General features: G+C 50.0%; 1 long non-coding RNA gene across 2 annotated transcripts in view; it reads right to left on the bottom strand.

Annotated features, from left to right (window-relative positions):
• The window catches only part of LOC102158292, a 95,723-nt gene that overhangs the window by 41,112 nt on the left and 42,318 nt on the right, over nucleotides 1–12,293 (bottom strand). The window contains exon 3 of one of the 2 annotated variants that reach the window (XR_002342200.1): nucleotides 4,976–5,830. The exons of the other annotated variant lie outside the window; for it this stretch is intronic. This is a non-coding gene — a long non-coding RNA (uncharacterized LOC102158292). Of the gene's footprint in view, nucleotides 1–4,975; nucleotides 5,831–12,293 lie in introns of those variants that run through there. 2 annotated transcript variants of the gene reach the window in all.

Genomic DNA, 12,293 nt, shown 5'->3' with positions numbered 1-12,293 from the left:
TGACGGGGGCGATGAGAAAAGGCCCAATTCTGAAGACACCTGGAGGGCAGAGGCCCGGGATCTCCTGATGAAGCCTCCTCGGGGGCCTGAGCAACAGAACAGTGCTGAGGGACCCGAGACAGGGGCCCAGCGAGAGAGCTGGGGTGTGTGTGTATGGGGCGGGGGAGGCGGGGGTTCCACTTTTCAGCCCCACGATAGGGGAGGGCCTTTTAGGCTGTGGGTGGGGAGGAGGACGTGGGGTCCTGAGACTGAGAGTCGGGGAGAGGACAGGGCTGGGCTCGGGGCCACTGGCGTCAGCGTGTAGGTACAGCGCACTCCCGAGGCTGGAGGAGGGGACGGCTAAGGGACAGGGCCAGGAGATGGGGGCAGGGGGAGAAGAGGAGGAAGCAGCAGTGGGGTCTGGGGGGAGCAGCCAGAGAGGTGGGAGGAAAGCCGGGAGGGTTGGGGGTCCCGGAACCTAAGGACAGAGCGACCGGTGGGTCGGGTGTTGCCCCTGGAACAGACGGGATGAAGGCTGAGGCTGGGCGCTGGGTGCGACGACGGGGACTTGGGCAGAGACAGAGGACGGTGGCGAGGCAATGCTGGCTCTCTGATTCTGACTGCGGTCTGCCCGGGAGATGTCAGAAGCAGGGGGAGTGCAGGGCTCCAGAGGCAACATCAGGACCCACGGTGATGGTTTTCTAAGACAGCGCGCAAGGCAGCCGGGGTTGCCTGCGGGTGGCAGACGCGTGCGCCCAGGGCCTTCCCGCCTGGGACCTGGTGCGAGGAAACTGGACCTGCACGTTCATCAGGCGGGGAGGGCGCCCTCTGCCCAGGGGTGATTTATCAGCACTCCCTCACCCACTCCGCCACGGCTCCGGAGGTCACCTAATCAGGGGGGCCGAACGCTCCTGGGCAGGTGACAACCTCAAGGCCAAGAGATGCCTCGGCGGGCCTCTCCCTCCTGTGCTGCTCCTCTTCTCACAACTGTATCTACATCCCCAGCTCCTCCTCTTCAAGCATCGCATACAAAGCAACTCCCCGAAGAAGGCCTAGAAGCCTTCGTAGGATCGATAAGCAACACGGAAAGAAACCGGCCGGGGAAGCAGGGCCTCCCCGCGGAGAGGGAACCCGTGTTAAGTGAATACCCACCACGAAGCTCGCCCCGAAAGTGTGCTGTGCCGGGCGGTCACGTCCGGGTATGAAAGGCCTAGAAAGCTTTGTTTACATGAAAGGAACATTCGAGTCGCAGACAAGCAGTCTCGGAGGGAAGCAAAGTCACACGATCGCTCTCGAGGAGGAGGGATCTGGATTTTTGAGAAAAACGCTTGGTGTTCTCACTATCGTTTTTCACAAAGGTCATTTTATGTTTTGGCCAGAATTACGCTTCTGGCCTCACGCTCTACCTCTTTCTGTTCTTAGATTTTCTTCAAGGTCTGTGTCACAATTTTATTTTTAATTTTTTTGTCTTTTTGCCATTTCTTGGGCCACTCCTGTGGCACATGGAGGTTCCCAAGCTAGGGGTCAAATCGGAGCTGTGGTCACCGGCCTGCACCACAGCCACAGCAACGCGGGATCTGAGCTGAGTCTGCGACCTACACCACAGCTCATGGCAAGGCTCGATCCTTAACCTACTGAGCCAGGCCAGGGATTGAACCGGCAACCTCGTGGTTCCTAGTCGGATGTGTTAACCACTGCGCCCCGAAGGGAACTCCCTGTGTCACAGTTTTAGATGCTCATATTCACTACATTGCGTAGTGTTTGTCTGTTCCCAGAGGGCTGAAACCCTCTCTGTCTTGTACATGTTGGGCGCTTAAGAGACACTCAGCATGAACGTGTGTACTAACCTGCCTTTGGGTGGTGGGTGCTGTGAGGCCCACCTGCTTGACCAGTGTTTGGGAGTCAGTGTATCTCTGGGATGGACTCGGATTCAAACAGATGTTCACTGTCAGACAGCAACCATCTCCGGCTCCCTTCCCTTCTGGTGACCTTCCACTTCCGAGAATGAAAACGGCCAGATGTGTGCCTTCCTGTTTCGTTTTGCTTTGGGCCACAAGGAATTGTCATATATCACAGTCCCGAGGAAATGGGCTGAAGGGCTTCAGCGAAAGCTTTTCTGTTGAGGATAACAAAAGAGAAACACTACAGAAAAGGATCTTTTGCCATTGCAGCCTTTGCTTTCTGCTTCTGAGTGGGGCCATGATGCCTGGCGCTGCAGCAGCCCTCTTGGGGCCATGAAGCAACAAGCAGGAGGTCAAAGAGCTCACACTGTAAAGACACAGGAGCCAAAGGAGGGAAGGATCTTGGATCCCTGACAGTCATTTTAAGTGAAGGGCAGCCCCCACCTGCCTCCTTGCTAAGTGAGGAAGCCTCTTTGCTTTGTGTTCTCTTACTTGTGGCTAAAGTGTTCTAAATGGTACAATACCCAGTACCCAGAACCACGAAACACCTGTAAAGTAAACACCAGGCTTTCCAGACTGTCCCTGGGATGTCAGTGAGTCATATTCATAGTTGATTCTTGTCTTTCCTATGTCCAAGGCCAAGCAGAGTCAGGAACAAAAAAGCTGACCAACTTAAGTTCACCAAGTGAGGACTGGGGCACCAGAACTTGACTCAAACTCAAGTTCGCTCCGCCCACTGCAGGGAATGGATGAATGTGGTGCAAGCCTAGTGGGTTGGGTGTACATGGCCTTCAATAGTCCTGGAGGGACTGTTTTCTAAGGCACAATTTTCTCAATTACAGCTACACCTCTACTGTAGAGATCTGTGGTCGTGTGATGTCATGATAAAAATGTACGTTAATTTCAGAAAATTTAGACTAGAGAAATGTCAAAGAGACATCTCCCTAAAACATCCTTGTTCACAGCGAGCATTATGTAAATCCGTGGTGATAAAACACTGGCTGGGCTTTGCCCCTCTGATAAACCATTCACTCCTTAAACCTTTATTTCTTGGTCACTGATTCTACGAAGAAAATACATCATAATGAAATTCGTGTTCACTGCCATGGTAAGGTCAGCATAATTAGGAGTTTATGATGTGCTATATCAGCTAGGATTCTTTAGCTTTAAGTAACTGAAAACCTTATTAAATGAACAGATGCTGAGGACCGTTAGGATTAAATGATAGAAGTATTCAGTCTTTCTCATTGGAAGAAGTCCAGCAGTGACTTGTTTCGAGATTGCTTATTTCAGTGGAATCATGAAGATGCCACAAACCTAGGTACTTTCGTTCTTCAGAGTCATCCTCTGCTTTCTTCCTGAGGTGATGGTCCTCATGGTTACGAGATGGCTACCACTGCACCAGCCATCACATCTTTACCCAACCGTGTCCGAAAGAATGAAGAGGACTTAGTTCCTGCATGTCCTTTCTGACCAGGGAATCTCCCTCAGCAAACCTCTGATGGTCCACTGGACACGAGTTGGGCCAGCCTTGCTGCAAGGGAGGCTGGAATGCATGGTGTTCATTTTCAGCTGCTCTGGGGGGTTCTGCCAGCTGGGAAGACGGGCAGAGGAAGGGATGGGGGTAAAGTCTGCTCCACAGGCCCATCTGTACAGGGCAATACTGTGCATTCTCATCAAGACGTTGGGATGGAAAAAGTCTTCCCCAAACAACCTCAGAATTTGGTGCATTTTTATTCCATAGGATGGCACTGCAGGGAAACAATTCACCATGACACCTTTCTTTCTTCTTCTTCTTTCTTTATTTTTTTTTGCTTTTTATGGCCACACCTGCAGCATATGGGTGTTCCCAGCCTAAGGATCAAGTTGGACCTGCAGCTGCTTATACCACAGCCACAGCCACGCCAGATCTGAGCCACACCTGCAACCACACCACAGCTCACGGCAACATTGGCTCCTTAACCCACTGAGGCCAGAGATCAAACTCGCATCCTCACAGATACCTAGTTGGGTTGGTTACTGCTGAGCCACAATGCGAACTCCCCACCATGAACCGTTTCAGCTGTGTACTGTGTACTTTGGTGTGAGTGGGGGCCCCCTCAGAGCTGCCTCCTGGGATGTGCATCACTTTCAAAAAGGTTTTTCCTTTTCTTCTCTTTCTTAACATCAGAGTGGATCTACCATGTTGTGCACATTCCTGCTGTATGGTATAGTGACCCAGGCACGGACACACACACACACACACACACACACACACACACACACACACACACATTCCTTCTCTCACATTATCTCCCATCATGTTCCATCCTTAGGTTATCAGGAGATTTCCCTCCGATCGCTGTCTCCCATCCCCCTCCCGAGGAGCAGCCACTGTTCCCAGCTCCCTGCGCGCCTCGTAGACAAGTTCTGCGAGTCTGCAAGCACACACGCCCTGACCTCACACAACGAGGCCTCCGCTCCTGCGTCTTGGCTGTGCTGCCTCTTGGAAAGAAGCCACAGCACGTTTTAACCAATGAGCCCTGTATCTATGTGTGTGTGCGCACGTGCGTGTGCTGACGTTTTCATCAAAAGTTCGCTGCACAAGTACCCCGTGCGGAAGCCGTGCTGTGACACGGCAGTTTTCCAGCAAGGACGTGCCATTCCCTGGACCCCGTTCCTCGGTGGAGAGCGTCCGCAGAACACATTTTCGCTGCACGTCAGCCCATTTTGCTCCCCTCCGTACACCGGCCGGGAGGTCACATCTTCAACAAGCCTCCGGTCTGCTGTGTGGACGCCCTATCTCCACATTTTCCATCTGGCGACGTCTCAGGTCTTGCCTTCATTTTCCCTCGAGGTGATTTTCCTTTTCAATATTTTTATTTTTAATAACGATTTTTCTTTTGTTCCATCAGAGCGGGTGTACACGTGGGCTGTCGATTTTCTACTGCGCAGCAAGGCGACCCAGTCACACGTACACGTGCACATCCTTTTTTCCCACATTATCAAGGTGCTTTTATGTGTCATCACTTCTCGGGTCACTCTGAGTAACCAGGCACCGCCCCCCACAGGTTAAAGAAATTGGGGACGAAAATGAAGGAAGAAAAAAGAGCCAGTACCATAAACCTCCGTTGCAGTCTATTTTATGGACAAACTGCATTGCTTTACCTTAAAGACATTACTCTTTCTAGCCTTGTTTTCTTTGTTCACGTTGTGTTTCATCCGTGCAAAGTGTTTGGATATCTGGGGTCGGGATGGAACACGTCACCGTCTTTCTGTGAATAATGGCAACATATTTGCATGTGATAGCTTTGCACTCAGGGGTAGGGTTTTCAGAAGCAAATGAGCATGGCTAAGTGAGCTACCTATGTTACAGAGATGGGTACCGACGACTCGTTAAGCCCCCCAAAATGATTCCCTGTTTTACCTCTTTGTGCTGAATCTTTGCTGATTTATTCACTGGGCAGAATAATGGCCCCCAAAGAACATCAACACCCTACTCCCAGCCCATTATCAGTAGGCTTAGGTACACAGTGGAGTTGTGTATATATCTGATTTTAAAGCCAGCAGGTGCGGTCCTGTCACTATTGTCCTTGGAGATGCCCTGTTTGTGTGCAGGTTACGTCCACATGTCCACCTGGCCAGGCTACAGGACCCAGGTACGTAATCGCACGCTAACCAGCTGCCGTCACAGAGGTCTGGGTGGCTGTGGTCACCACTGAACAGTCAGCTGACTTGAAGCAGCGGAGATGAGCCTCCATCATTGGCTCAGCCCTCTCCAAGCAGCTGAAGGCCCTGAGCGCAGAACTGCAGTTTCCTGGAAAAGATGAACGTCTGCCTCAAAATTGCAGCAACGACTCCTGCTTGAGTTTTCAGCCTGCTGGCCTCCCTACAGGGCCCGAAGATGCCAGGCCCCAGGATCGCGAGCGCCGACTCCTTAGAATAAACAAGCTGATGCATCCACATGTAATCTGCACAATCAACAAGGCCTGTATGTAAGTACATTATATATAACATCGTATTAATTGCAAGTAGAGCGGTTACACAGTATATAATAGACACTGTATAAATACAATGTATACATCGTAACATGTACATAGTAACGTGTGTATAATGTACACACACATAACATGTAACTGATCCATACAGTATCCACGGTCTCATGTACACACAAGCGCTTCGCTGGAGCACACAGGCTGAAAAACAGGACTCTGGCTGTGAGCATCACGCCCTCTCAGGGGCGACAGCACACCCCGAACAAAGGTCCATGCGCACAGGGCACAACTACTCCGTGTCACAACCTTTTGGGGTGTCGAACATCTCTGGAGTTTCTGCCCCATTACGGGCACTGTGGGGGGCTCTGCAATGTGACAAAGACCCAGGAGCAAGGCCAGGGAGGCAGAGAAGGCATTCGTTTACACAGTGGTTTGGGGGTAACAGAGCCGGGCATCTCTGAGGCTTGCAGAGCCCCCCACCAGGAATTCCCACGGCCGGTGGGAACACACCCTAGACAAGCCACATTGTCACCACTGATCCAAGCTCCTCTTCTGTGAAGAACTGGGCAGACACGGGAAGCCGAGCTCCCCCGTGGCATCTGCTGGTGTGGTTTGTGGAGAACGTGTCCTTTGAGCTTATTACGGAAAGTGTCAACTTCTAAAAGACGTATGTGGCAGAGAAGTCATTTCATCAAACTTCAAACCCAGTCCTCTGTGGAGCTACTTCAGGGACTAAATTAATGTACTGCAACCCTGGATCATTCTCGCACATTTTTGTACCCAGCGAACGGTGACAACCATGACAATTCCTGCCCCGTGACAAGTCACGCAGAAGGGCACCCATCTCGGCCTGCAGGAGGGCAGAAAGCCTCAGAAGAGGACTGACGGGGACAGGTGGAAGGCAGGGGAAAAGGAAGAGCATTCCAATTTCAGGCAGAGCTAAACGCACATGCCAGGCTCCTGGAATGTTCCAGAAGCTGCCTGGATGTCAGAATAACTGGTGCATATGGAAGGACTTCTCACAAGCGGACACTGGTTTCTGAACAGACAGGGACAAGGGCAGTGATCGGAAACAGCTCAAGTTAAACAATCACACAGTTAGTTTTTCTCTGGTGGGTACAGACCGCCACCCTCTCTGTGAAAATCTTTACCAGTTTGCCTCTTTCGCGGCTCTGGCAGCAGCCTAAACGGGCCAGGTTCCTCTGTTTGGGAGGGAAATAGACTCCTCGCGGGAAAGCGGACATGGGTCATGAACCGGCAGTGCAAAGGGGACACGGTCACTGCCCCTGGCGGGGCGCTGACGGGAGGTCACACAGAGTCCAGCAAGAACAGAGGTGACAACAGCCCCAAACAGTGCCTGCTGCATCCTCCAGAAACCTCCCAGGCGCAGGATGAGCAGGTCACCCCAGGCCCTCACCTTCCCATTTTCCAAAGACAGCTGCACAGGGCTCCCCACCCCACATGCTCCCCTTACCAGCCCTCTGATCAGTGGAAGGATCCGTGCCCCCTCCTCTAGAGCCTGGGTGGCCCCGGTACAGCCCCACCAACAGAGCACAGCGGACGTGGTGCGGCACGACCAGGGCTGGGTCGTAAACATGCCTTCCTGCCCTGGAGCCTCAATCTTGGGATCCCAGCCACCAGGCCACCTGGAAGCCCAAGTAGCCTTCAGAGAGAAACAGCATGGGGAGGGAGCAGGGCCGCAACCACAGCCCCGGCTGAACTCCCTGCCAGCCCACAGCCAGCACTCACCTGCCTGTCGTGTGTGTGCATCACCTTGAATGTGGATTTTCTGGTCCTCAGGTGGGCTGTCCTAGTGGAAGCCCTTTGGAGCAGAGGTGAACTGTCCCCTTGGGCCCCTGTGCACGTCAGCCAAATAAATAATTGCTATGGTACTACGTGTGGGGTGGTATGCGGGGCAGTCATAGATGACTGACGCTGAAATGAACCTCCTTCTGCCACATCACCTCCTGTTCCATGTCCTCTTTGGACAGTTTGACATTGAGGCTCTTCCATCAAGGGACAGGATCTGCGTTCCCAGCTTGAATCTGGTCTGCTTAGTGCCATGAGTGTCATAAAGAACCCTAGGTAATCCCAAGAGGAGGTCCTGAAAAGTGATAGCGGACCTGTTGGTCCTTTAGGAGTGCTCAGTCTGCGAGCCCAGCTTCCATGCTGTGAGGAGGCCCAATGAGCAGGAAGCCGCATGGAGAGGTCACACAGGGGCATTTCAGCCACCAGCCCGGCTGCGGGCCCAGCTGACAGCCAGCGCCACCTTCCAGATGCGTGAGTGAGCTGACTCTTTATCGAGTCATCTAATGGGGTAGCTGCTAGCCATGTGTGGCCCTTTGCATTGACATTAACTAGAATTAAATTAAAAAATTGAGCTTCTGAGCTGCACTAACCCCATTCCAAGTACTCAAAGGCCACACGCCTATAGTTAACACCTGAAAGTTTTTCTTTCTGTGCTTATCTCCATGCAAGTATTTATTGCGGTGTTTACAAAATTATAATTATACTACCTATCTGATTCTGTGACCTCTTTCTCTCGCTTAAATATATTCTACTTTCCAGGCAATTTTCTTCTAATTCGAATGGACTTTCTAACCTGAGCTGAAGAAAACAGGATGAAAAAAAAAAATCAATGTTATTTATGCTCATTTGCTGGTTGGGAAATGTTGACATTATGGCCTCTTAGGTGAGGGGCACAGGATACAAATATACTGCCTGAAAATGTGTTATTAATTAGAGGATTTAAATAGGTTAAGCACGAGGAAGAATTGACAATATGCATCTCTAAAGGATGTTAGCTGTGAGGCTGGGCCAATTCTAACACAACACTTTGAACTTGATCAAGAATCATGAATTTAGCTGAGGGAAGCAAAAGACAGTCTATTTACAGCAAATGTTACCTCCAGGATCTCTTTATTGCAATTTAGGAAATTCTGGCTCTTCCCATAGGGTTTAGGTCCTGGCATTTGGGGATAGCGGGAGAGGGGCATCCATGCTTAGTGGTTCCTATGGATTGACTATTTGTTTCCCCCCCAGTTCTTATGTTGAAATCATGAATGGAGATGTGGTCTTTGGGAAGAGATGAGGTCAGGGAGGTAGAAGCTTCATGAATGGGATGAGTGCCCTTATAAGAGCAGGAGTCCGTTTGCTTAGTCTCTCTCTGTCATGTGAGCACACACAGGAAGGCAGCCATCTGCAAATCAGGAGAAGGCTCTCCCCAAGAACCCAACCACACTGGCATCACAGGGCTCAACTTCCAGCCTCCAGAACAGTGAGAAATCAGCTGCCCAGTCCATGGTATCTCTGCGATAGCAGCCTGAAGTGAAAATGACAATGCCTAGGTAGGAGCACAAGGACTCAGCGCCCCTGTGCCTTGCATTCATGCACTCTAAGTGTGCACTGCATGGTGCTGTGGTCTGGTCCAGGGTTCTCCCAGGCCACCCTCAGATCCAGGGACTCACTAGAAGGGCTCAGAAACTAGGAAAGATATCATGCTCACAGTTACGGAGCAAAAGGACACAGGCTGGAATCAGCAAAGGGAAGAGGGGTGGGGATGGAGGGCAGCTGTGCAGGTAACAAGAACGTGTGACAACATGTGGGGAGCCCTGCCAACCAGGGACACTCACCCACAACTTGGTGTCCGGAATTCTTACTCATCAGCATACACTACCTGCATGGCTCAAGACCCCAGATAAACAAAGGCACTCGCATCAGCTGGGATGTGCTGACACCTTAGCACCTCCCAAGAGCCAGTCAAGGGCCAAACCTTTGATGTGCGGTTTGGACAACCTGGACATGCTGAGTTAACCCTTCACAGCCCAGGCTCCCTTTCACCAATGGTTACCTATTCATTAGACTCTGCTGTGCCACCTGTGCCTTGTTCTGAAGTTCCTTTTGGGACTGAGATGACAGAGAACAGTGTCCTAACTTGGATTCCCTCCTGCTCAGCTGCTTCTCTTATCTTGCTCTGGAATCTAGTTAAGAAACTAAGAAAGGGCTTATTTATGACAGATGGTCATGTTCTTCCTCACGTGTTGATGGTGAAAGAAGAGATGGATTAAAAGAGAATGCAGGTATGTATGATGAGAAAAGTCTTGGATTGTAATCAAAGCATAATGTAGCTGTTCAGAATCTAATCAAACCAGAGAATTGCTACTGTTTTAGACTCCCTAGGTACTCGAATGGTTTAACACATACCAATGTAGGTTAATAATAACAATAATGAAATTTCAGCAAATGGGAAGGGAATTGTGATGGTGGTATCGGGGGATGTGACTTTATGAGGATGTTATTATTTATAACTTTAGTATTATTGTAGCTCAAGTTATTACGAGGATCTCCATTAAAAACACTATTTAATAACTGTCACAGATATCTTCTCTAGGTAACCTAAAGAATTTCATTTGACAAAAATCCTCAAAGCGAATAAAGACTCCCCTGACCCAGCACACTCCTTCCTAGACCACACACATGGACACATGGAGCGGGGGGGGGGGGCCTTAAGGAATTAAGCATTCAACATCAGACTTTTTTTTAAGGCATCTGCTAGACAAAACAAAACAAAACAAAACATATGAAAACATGATCAACCTCATTAGCAATCACAGAAATGCAAATTAAAACCACAGTTAACCAGGTTGGCAGCACTCACAAAGGCTGACTCTAGGAAACGCTGGTAAGAGAATCAGTAGGAGTACTCATATACTGCCAAGATGATGACAGTAAGCTACACTGATCTTGGAAAGTGATCTGGCAATATCTGGTGCTGTTAATGACACCCAAATTCTGCCAAAGAGGAACTTCAATCTCAGGTGCTGACCCTGGAGAACACTTTATCTAGATATTCATGAGGACTTGTTTGGGAATGTTCACAGCAGCAATGCTAGTAACATAAATGTCACCAGGAGACCAGGGGGTGGTCCCTGTGGGCATGCACCCTCTGCTTCCAACAGCACCTGTGACGGGAGTCTGATCAAGCCTCCTCCAGCAAGGCTGGGAGCTGTGGGGTGCTAACAGCCCCTAGCCCTCTAGAGCCACCTTTAAACAATGACTGGTGGAAGCTGCTCAGTAACTCCCTCCAGCTCCACCATCCCTCCAAGACCTGCTTCAGGCAGCCTCCCAAAGTCCCCCAGAGGGTGGATCCCCCAGGGGGCGTGGTGCTAAACTGCCTTCCTTTCCACAGTTTATCTGGAGATGGTCTGAAGAGGTCAAGGGATATTATTATTGAATATCTATTATCTATTATTATCATCATTTTTACCTTTCCCTCCAGGAATGTTGTAGGCTCCAGTCTTTGCCTCAAGGCTGGCCTTTGAGGGAAACCCAGGCTAAGACTTGGCTTGAAACAAGCCATTTTTGGGAAAGTTCCACAGTCTTTTATAAGTGCCCCAGCAGGCTTGCCATCCCTCCAGTGAGAGCAAGAGTGATGAACTGTCACTTTAGTTCACTCATTTCTCTCAGCTAACTCCCGGGACCCTCTTTTCTTTAGCTCATGGGAAGAAGAAGAGAAGGGCTTTGATCTCTGGGATATGTTCTCATCAGTTTCCCAACGGCTTGGCTAAGTCACTCACTGACTCCGTGCTGAAGAAAGTCTGTCCCCATAAAATGCCTCTGCTAAATCCCAGAAGCTCCTGCTGTCCTGACGACACAACTCATGCCAGAGGACAAAGAGAAACAGAAGTCCCTTCCCCACTCTCAGACTTTGTGATACGTTACAACCCATTGGAGTTGTTTCTAAACAAAATCACACAATCCTCCCCACTATTCTGTTCAAGGACTTTGTTATACACCTGTCTCCCGTCATCATCGCATTCTGGAAAGTCACACTATCCCACATACAGGGGAGGGGCTCGGCAACTGCCCTATGTGGGGTTGATTGATTTTCAAATTAAAAATGTATAAAGCAGGTTACCTGCTGGGCACTTGAAGATGGACATTCTCAATACCATATTTGCAATGTGCTTCTTGGTAGTAAGGAGTAGGCAGATAAGTGATTAAATACGAACTAAAAACTATGCACTCACCCTAATTTTATTTACCATAGAAGCAAATCAAGGTAAAATTATTCTAGCTTGAACCTGGTCACTTTAACTAAAAACCTTATAAATCCCAATAAGGACTCTGAGCTCCCAAAATATATATTTTTTTTGTCTTTTTGCCATTTCTTTGGGCCGCTCCCGTGGCACATGGAGGTTCCCAGGCTAGGGGTCGAATCGGAGCTGTAGCCACCGGCCTACACCAGAGCCACAGCAACACTGGATCCGAGTCGCGTCTGCAACCTACACCACAGCTCATGGCAACGCCAGATCGTCAACCCACTGAGCAAGGGCAGGGACCGAACCCGCAACCTCATGGTTCCTAGTCGGATTCGTCAACCACTGCGCCACGACGGGAACTCCTTTCTTTCTTTTTTTAAATGTGTATGGTCATACTC

Source organism: Sus scrofa, chromosome 3 (genome assembly GCF_000003025.6).
Source record: "Sus scrofa isolate TJ Tabasco breed Duroc chromosome 3, Sscrofa11.1, whole genome shotgun sequence".
Taxonomy (NCBI): Eukaryota; Metazoa; Chordata; class Mammalia; order Artiodactyla; family Suidae; genus Sus; species Sus scrofa.
The sequence above is the reverse complement of the archived record's forward strand: the minus strand, read 5'-3'. Positions and strand labels throughout refer to the sequence as shown.